This window comes from Populus euphratica, unplaced genomic scaffold (assembly GCF_000495115.2).
Source record: "Populus euphratica unplaced genomic scaffold, PopEup_1.0 scaffold1474.1, whole genome shotgun sequence".
Classification (NCBI taxonomy): Eukaryota; Viridiplantae; Streptophyta; class Magnoliopsida; order Malpighiales; family Salicaceae; genus Populus; species Populus euphratica.
The window spans coordinates 6,598-15,599 of NW_011501324.1; the positions used below are offsets into that span (position 1 = coordinate 6,598).

Here is a 9,002-nt window from a genome sequence, read left to right on the forward strand (position 1 = left end):
TAGTAGTAGTAGTAGTAGTAGTAGTAGTAGTAGTAGTAGTAGTAGTAGTAGTAGTAGTAGTAGTAGTAGTAGTAGTAGTAGTAGTAGTAGTAGTAGTAGTAGTAGTAGTAGTAGTAGTAGTAGTAGTAGTAGTAGTAGTAGTAGTAGTACTAATAATAATAATAATAATAATAATAATAATAATAATAATAAAGAAAGAGAAGAAGAAGAAGATGATGATGATGAGAACTTGGAGATCAAATATTAATGTAAGGATTAAGCAATAATAATAACAAATGTCAAGGTTAGAGGTTCCACTAATGGTATATCAAACAAGTATAGTATAAACTCTTATTATTGAATTGGAAACCACACACAAAGGAGGTTCCAATCAGATTATATATTGTTAACATGATTACATTAGTCATCTTATTCAATTAATGCTAATACTTGTAAATCTCGTCAAGCATTCATGATTATAACTTATGTTAACAATAAATCAAGTTCCTTTCATAGCTCAGGTGTCGGTTATACCATACATTATGGGCTATGAAAGTGCCAAGCATTTGTTGTACCAAGTGTTATACAACATAAATCAAGATTAGTCATTTAACAAGCAAAGTATTAAAGAGTGAACAAGATAACAAATATAAAACATGTTAGTATCAAACATTAAGGTCCATATTAAGTTTACATTATACTTATTCTTACACCATTAGTGTAACCTTTTCACCTTGACATAATTAACTTAGCTAGACATAATGAAAGAAAGCAAAATAGATAAACAAAATAAGAACATAAAAGTTAACTAAGTAAAGGAAAGGAAATGAAAGGCATAAACTTAATATTAATGAAAACAAAGCATAAAAAATACAAAGAGAGAAAGGAAGAGCATGATCTTGATCTGGAGACCAAGATGCCTAAATGCATGGCAAATGTCTCCTTTTATAGGCCAAAATTGGGAACTATTGATTTGATGACTAATTGATAAGTGGGTGACCAACTTTTGACTTGGTGACAATCCTTATCTTCTTTTGTCTGCCCAAAACGTCATTGATAACGTCAAAATTGGAGCCAGTTGCAAACATGAAAGTTGTAGGCAATTGTCTCAGCTTTCTTGTGTAAAAATTTCAGCTCATTTGGACTTCTAGAACTCCAGATATGGCCAAAATACCGAACAGTGCTCGGGCTGGAAGACAGATTCGGGCTTCTTTGTTGTTGCTACAATTTGGACTTGATAATGGCCTTTTTAGATCTTGGGCTCCATATGAAAGTTGTAGGCCTATGTCTTACCTTTCCATCCATATAAATTGGACCTAAATCTGAGATCTGTAGCTCCAGATATGACCCAATTACCGAACAGTGTTCCGGTTTGGATTGCACCGACATCTCTTTTCTAAGTTTGGCCATCTCTTTATCCTTGCAATTTAAGTTCTTCAAGTCATCATTCAATCCTTTCATTTATGTGATAGGCCTGCATTAAAAATAGATATTTACCACAAATTATAGGTATCTTATATTATTAGATACATTATTATAAAACATATTTTAGTTAAGGAGTTATCGATACTTCAAGTGCAAAATGATGATATAAAACCATGATAAAAATGCACTTTTAAGTACTAATCATTTAACTAGATCTCCTCCATCCATTCTAGATAACAATAAAGCTCTTCTTGAGAACGCTTTCTTTACCACGTAAGGGCCCTCATTATTTAGTGTCCATTTACTCTAATCTTCTTCCAATAAAAGCAATATTTTCTTTAGTACAAGATCTTCTTTATGGAATCCTTTAGGTCGGATCTTCTTATCATATGATTTGGCCATTCTTTTTTGGTAGAGTTGATGATAATAGATTGCGGCTATCCTATTTTCACTGATCAAATTCATCTGTTCATATCTAACTTTTGCCCATTCTACCTCTTCCAGCTCAGAGCCCACCAGTACTCTCAATGAGGGGATTTCCACTTCTAAAGGCATAACCGCCTCCATTCCATATACCAACATGTACGGGGTAGCTCCTGTTGAGGTTCGAACTGCGGTGCGATACGCATGAAGGGCAAATGGCAACATCTCATGCCAATCCTTATAGGTGACTACCATCTTCTGAATAATCTTTTTGATATTCTTGTTAGCAGCTTCTACCGCACCATTCATCTTTGGTCTATACGGCGAAGAGTTGGAATGCTTGATTTTCCATTGAGCGCAGAGTTCTATTATCATCTTGCCATTGAAATTCTGGGCATTATCAGTTATAATCTTTTTTAGTGGACCGTATCGACAAATCAAATCTCTCTCAATAAATTTCTTCACTACTTTTTATGTTACATGAGCAAATGACCCAGCTTCTACCTATTTTGTAAAGTAGTCAATAGCCACGAGAATAAACCTATGACCATTGCTGGCTTTTGGGTTTACAGGTCCAATCACATCAATCTCCCACATCGCGAAGGGCCATGGAGATGTCAAGTTAAACAGAGGAGTTGGAGGGGCGTTGATTTTGTCATTATATATTTGGCACTTATGACATTTTCGGACATAGTCGATGCAATCCTTCTCTAATGTCATCCAGAAGTAACCGGCTCTTTGTATTTTCCTAGCCATCACATGTCCATTAGCATAGGTTGAGCAAATCCCTTCATGGACTTCTCGTAATGCGCTTTTTGCCTCAAATTCATCTAAACATCTCAACAAAGTCCCGTCGAATGATTTCTTATACAAGATCTTCCCATCAAGATAAAAATCCGTTGCCAACCTCCTCAAGGTCTTCTTGTCGATTTTGGATGCCCCTATGGGATATGCCTGGTTTTGGATGAAATTCTTGATATCATAATACCAAGGGTTTCCATCCACTTCTCTTTCAACTGAGCAACAATGAGCTGGGTTATTTCTGATATTGATGTGTACTGGTTGTACCTTGTGCCCAAAATCTATTTTGGCCATAGATGCTAGTGTAGCTAAAGCATCTACAAACTGGTTTCCTTCCCTTCCTAGATGGGTGAACTCTATTTCCTCAAATTCTCCAGCCAGTTTAGACAGGTATTCTTGGTAAGGCCTTAACTTCTCTTCCTTGATTTGTCATTCTCCTTTTACTTGGCAAATGATCAGCATTGAGTCTCCATACACGTCTATCTTTCTAATGTTTAGCTCCAATGCAGCTTCTAAACCAAGAATGCAAGCTTTATACTCAGCTGTGTTGTTGGTGCACCCGAACTGCAGCTTAACTGAAACTGGATACTGCTTCTTATCAGGAGAGATTATCACTGCACCTGCCCTATTGCCACATACATTTACAGCACCATCAAAGTACATAATCCACCAATCTGATTTCTTTTCCTCGATTGCAAGCACATCTTCATTGGGAAAGTCAAAGTCTAATGACTCATAATCTTCCATAGCATGGTCAGCCAAGAGATCAGCAATAATACTCCCCTTTACGGCTTTCCTTGTCATATATACTATGTCATACTCAGCCAATAGAACTTGCCATCTTGCAATTCGGCTCGATAAATAGGGCTTTCAAAAATATACCTCAACGGGTCTAATTTGGAAATTAACCATGTAGTGTGATACAACATATACTAACGTAATCTCTTTGCAGCCCATATCAGTGCACAACACAGCTTCTCAATCACAGTATACCTAGACTCACATTTCGTGAACTTCTTGCTCAAGTAATAAATGACCCTTTCCTTCCTTCCGGTTTCATCGTGTTGCCTAAACACACATCCCATTGCTGTTTTTGTTACTGTTAGGTACAATATCAATGGCCTTTCTGGTACAGGAGGAACAAGTAAGGGCGGATTCAACAAGTATTGCTTGATTTTCTCAAAGGCCTTTTCACACTCTTCATTCCAAATTCCTGGGTTCTTCTTCCTTAACAAATGAAAGATTGGATCACAAGTCGTGGTTAATTGGGATATAAACCGAGCAATGTAATTCAACCTTCCTAAGAAACCTCTCATATCTTTCTCAGTCTTGGGAGGTGGCATAGATTGAATAGCCTTTACTTTGTGGGGGTCAACTTCTATCCCTTTGTCACTCACCACAAATCCCAACAATTTCCCAGATTTCACCCCGAACGAACACTTCGCTGGGTTAAGTCTCAACTTATATTTCCTTAGTCTTTCAAACAATTTCTTTAATATTTGGACATGATTTTCTCCCTCTCTAGATTTAGCAATCATGTCATCCACGTATACTTCAATCTCTTTGTGCATCATGTCGTGAAACAAAGTCACCATAGCCCTTTGGTAGGTGGCCCCGACATTCTTTAAACCAAATGGCATGACTTTGTAGCAAAAGTTCCCCATGGTGTTACAAAGGTTGTCTTCTTCTTATCCTCTTGTGCCATTTTTATCTGATTGTATCCTGAAAACCCATCCATAAAGGAATATGTGGAGCTACGTGCTGCATTATCAACTAACATATCTATGTGTGGTAGAGGGAAATTATCTTTAGGGCTAGCCCGATTTAAGTCCCTAAAGTCCACACGAACTCTAATTTTACCTTCCTTTTTGGGTACCACTACTATGTTTGACACCCATTGTGGATACTTGACTACTTCCAAAAAACCAGCGTTCCATTGTTTTTCAATTTCTGCTTTTACTTTGATTAAGACCTCCGGATGAGTTCTCCTCAACTTCTGTTTAATCGATTTGCATCCATCCATCAGTGGTATCCTATTTACTACGATATCCGTATCCAAACCAGGCATATCCTTGTAGGACCAGGCAAAGACATCTACGTAATCTCTGAGCAGTGTAATCAATTCTTCTTTCTCTTCAGGGGTGATCAAAGTCCCTATTTGCAGCTCTCTCTTGATTTCTTCATTACCCATATTTATGGTTTCAAGTTCCTCTTTAGCGGGCCTCCAAGCCTGTTCATGTTGTTCTATTAATTTTGTGAATTCCCCTATGTTTTTCTTCTCCCATTCCTCATCTTCTACAGCTACTATGTATTCTTTAAAGTTTGGCCATTCATTCTCCATGTAAAGTGTAGGTGTTGTTACGGAAGATCCGCTTTCAGGGTTCCTGAAAGCGGGAAGTGATGTGTAAATGCATAGTAAGACATCAAAATGAAATTTGAAAAAATGCATGATCTCATTAAAAGGAAAAGATTGGCTCAAAAAAACAAAAATAAAATCCAATTGACATCTTGAGCTTTGATTGTCAATGAATTAAAACAAAACAAAAAGATAACCAATCATAAATAAAGTTATAATCCAACAATCATTGTTGATTACATTTTGAAAACCAATGGAGCTTCTTAGGTCTCCCAATTCTGGAACTTCTCTCCTTCGGCTAGCTTTCAAACAAAAGTTTTGGTAGTAACTTCTTCCAAAGTGTAGATGGTTAATTGCGGCAACTCTTCATCCTTTCTTTTGGATTCAAACTTCTCAGCGACGTCCTCAACTTGATCTTCCTCCAGACTGTTTATGTTTATTGAAGAAAGCTTCTGAAGGAGGTTTTCATATCCCTTATTAGGTTGCATCACGTATGCAGCCTTTGGAAAAGAAATCCTGATAGGAGGGATGGCTAAGTTCTCTTCTTCAGGCTTTCTTCCTTCAATCCTCGCCATTCTTTTCTCCCTTCTTGCACCAGCAACTCGCTTGTAATCCTCCTTCTTAGGCTTATATCCAAGCCCAAACCTCTGTTCTACAGCTTTCAGCTTGATTATATCAATCAACTCAAGTTTTCCTTTCTCGATATCATATGGGAAAGGAATCTTGTGCTTCAAAAAGCTTTTAGCGGCCATTTTGGTGGCCTCCAAAATTTCTGGTTTCCTCACCACAGTGTTCTTGGGCACCCACTCGGTATTCATAACCTCAAATGCATGAAGATTTCCATCCTTACAATCTTCAGCTTCAATAAATGGAACTGCCACATTTCTTACCATCGATATAGTCTCCTCAGCCTTAACAGTCACTAGGACACCATTAGTAATGTACTTCAAACATTGATGCAACGAGGAAGGGACAGCTCCTGCAGAATGTATCCATGGCCTTCCTAACAATATGCTATAGGAAGGGTGGATATCCATCACTTGAAGGGTCCTAGAAAGACTTGTGGACCCACAGCTAGTTCGACCTCAATTGTCCCTATCACTTTCCTTGGCGAGCCATCGTACGCTCTAGCCATCATCACACTATGTTGCATGTGTGAGGGATCTATCGGCATTTCGTCCAGCATATGTCTTGGTAACACATTAAGGGTTGAGCCATTATCGATGAGAACTTTACCGATGAGAACTTTACCGATGAGACAATCTTTACATCGTACCGTGACATACAAAGGCTTGTTATGTCCTGTTCCTTTAGCGTCAAGTTCATCTTTCATGAAATATAGGTAATTGGCAGCATGGATCCTCCCTACTAGATGCTCCATAGTCTTTTGTTCAATATCTTGGGGTACATAGGCTTCATTCAGTACTTTTTGCAAAGCATTACGATGCGGCTCGGAGTTGAGTATTAATGACATGATGGAGATCTTGGCAGAGGTTTTCTTTAACTGATCCACTATACAATACTCACTATGCTTCATCAATTTCAGGAACTCATTTGTTTCTTCCTCAGTCACAGGTTTATTTACCTCAAAATCTTTATTTAGGTCCAACACCTCATTGCCCTTAGCCTTTCTTTGCTTCTCTAGTTCTTCAGGTGTGAAACAACGACCACTTCGAGTTAGCCCACTTATCTCAGTTTGAAACAACGACAAAGGAGTTTCGACATTCAAGGTATAACCATAATCTCCAGGAATCACTCTATAGTCTACTTTGTTTGCATACGAGGGCTTAGTTAATACCAATTTCGAGAGCCCATTAGCCGTTGATTGGACTCTGCATTTCCCCTGATTCTCTATCATCTCTATCTCTTCATTATCTATTGCAGCCTCAATCCTTAGCTCTCCTAAAGTCAGCATTCTCGCAACCTTTTGATGAAACTCAATGCATTCATCAATGTGATGCCCTTTCTTTTTATGGAATGGGCAAAAATCATTTTTTCTCATGCAATGTTCAGATGGTTTCTCCAAATGTCCAGATTGTACCAACATCTCGCACAGCCTCGCCATGGTCACTCTTAGCACCTTCTCTTTGCTACCGACCTCCATAGTATTCACTCCACTACCACCTACAGCATGTTTGGGTAGAGGGTTTGAATTCACATTAGGCGAATCTTTAAAAGTAACCCATCCGATTTTGATTAACTGTGATACCCTTTTCTTAAAAGCCACGCAGTTCTCGATGCTATGACCGGCATTACCAGCATGGTATTCACAAGTCAACTCGGGGTTGTACCAAGTAGGGAAAGGCGGTTGCATAGGTGGTAATGGTAAGGGAGCTATTTGTTCAATACTTAGCAACTTGGCATATAACTCCTTTAGGGTTATTGGCAACGGTGGTAATGGTTCTTCTAGTTGTCGGTTGTCTCTCTTTTGGTAACTGTTTTGGTTGCTGGCTGGGAATTTTGTTTGATGGGGTTGGTTTGGTATGGAGGGTTTGGAAAAGTTGATACTGGTGATTTGGGAGGTAGGTGTTTGATAATTTTGGTAGTTTCTTCCTTTCCCTTAGTACCTGCCTTCTAGGTTATTCACCTCAGTTTCCTTTTTCTTCCCAAAAAAACCCTTCTTCTCTACAGGTTCTGCAATTCTCCTATTTTTGATTCCTTGCTCAATCCTTTCAGCAATTTGCACAACATCATAGAAATGCTGGGCTGAGCTACCCATAAGATGTTCATAGTATGGGGCCCTAAAAGTATTGGCAAACAGTGTTACCATCTCTGTCTTTATTAGTGGAGGTTGTACATTGATAGCTTGGTCTCGCCACCTTTGAGCGTAAGCTCTCACGGACTCTTGAGTTCCTTTCTCCATGGTAATCAAACTGGTCCTATCAGGAGCAATGTCAAGATTGAACTTGTATTGTTTTAAGAAAGCATCAGCCATATCTGTCCATTTCTTGATTCTAACATTGTCCAGCCTCATATACCAGCTAAGAGCCGATCCTGTCAAGCTATCCTGGAAGAAGTAAATTAGCAATTTATCATCATGGATAACTTCTGCCATCTTGTTATAGTAAGAACGAAGATGGGTCTTTGGGCATTCCATTCCGGTATACTTAACAAACTCCGGAACTCTAAACTTCTTTGGAATTACGATGTTAGGCACTAAACATATTTCAGCGGCCCTAATTAGGTTAAATAAATCATTTCCTTCAACTGCCCTTAGCCTCTCTTCTAGCATAGTCCACTTATCATACCCTTCGTGATTAGAGAATCTGACGTCTTGTGGATCCTTGTTTGTTAAATCCATCGTAATAGGGATTTGGATGGGCCGAATGGGATTAGGATGCTGCTTATTTGGTGTATTTTCCCCCGTGTTTATAGGTGTAATAGGGACTTGAGCTGCTGGTGGTGCTTCATCAGGTTAAGTAGATGTTCCCTCTCCATCTTTAGCTCTCAATATTTGCTCTAGCATACTGGTCAGGTGCGCCACATCATTCCAAACTCCTTCAAGCTCTCTTTGGTATTGAGTTTCAGATTGTGACCTTTCTTCGTTTTCCATTCTTGTTCTTTGTCGAGTATTATGGATTCTAGAAGGGGGACCTATGTTTCTTAATCTGCAGATGCGTGTATAGATGTGTGAGAAAATGCATGATTAAGAATTCTTTGTATATTAAGTATGGATGTAATCTTCTTGTGAATGAATAATAGCCACCACCTTATAAATATAGGTTCTCTTGTCACATTGCTAAGAGTACTGCCTTTCAAGTCGTTTGCTTGAATCATATTCACCAAGAGACAGATTTTGCATAAGAGGATGGGTCAACGCCCTTTTCATTAATGCTTGATAAGTTTATTATAAAAAGAAAGTACAAAATATATTAATCCCTTTCCTCCTTAAACTCTCTAACCAAAGGTAAGAAGGCAAAGCCGCGATTCTCAATCTTTCCTAGAAAGGCATCGGTTTCAGCAAGGCTTCGGCGATAGCGAATGATGTCTCCTCCAACATTCCGCGCATTGATTCTAA

General features: G+C 38.6%; 1 pseudogene; it reads right to left on the reverse strand.

The window, feature by feature from the left end:
• Positions 1 to 1,605: 1,605 nt before the first annotated feature.
• LOC105117673 (uncharacterized) lies at positions 1,606 to 8,285 on the reverse strand (annotated as a pseudogene).
• Positions 8,286 to 9,002: the final 717 nt, after the last annotated feature.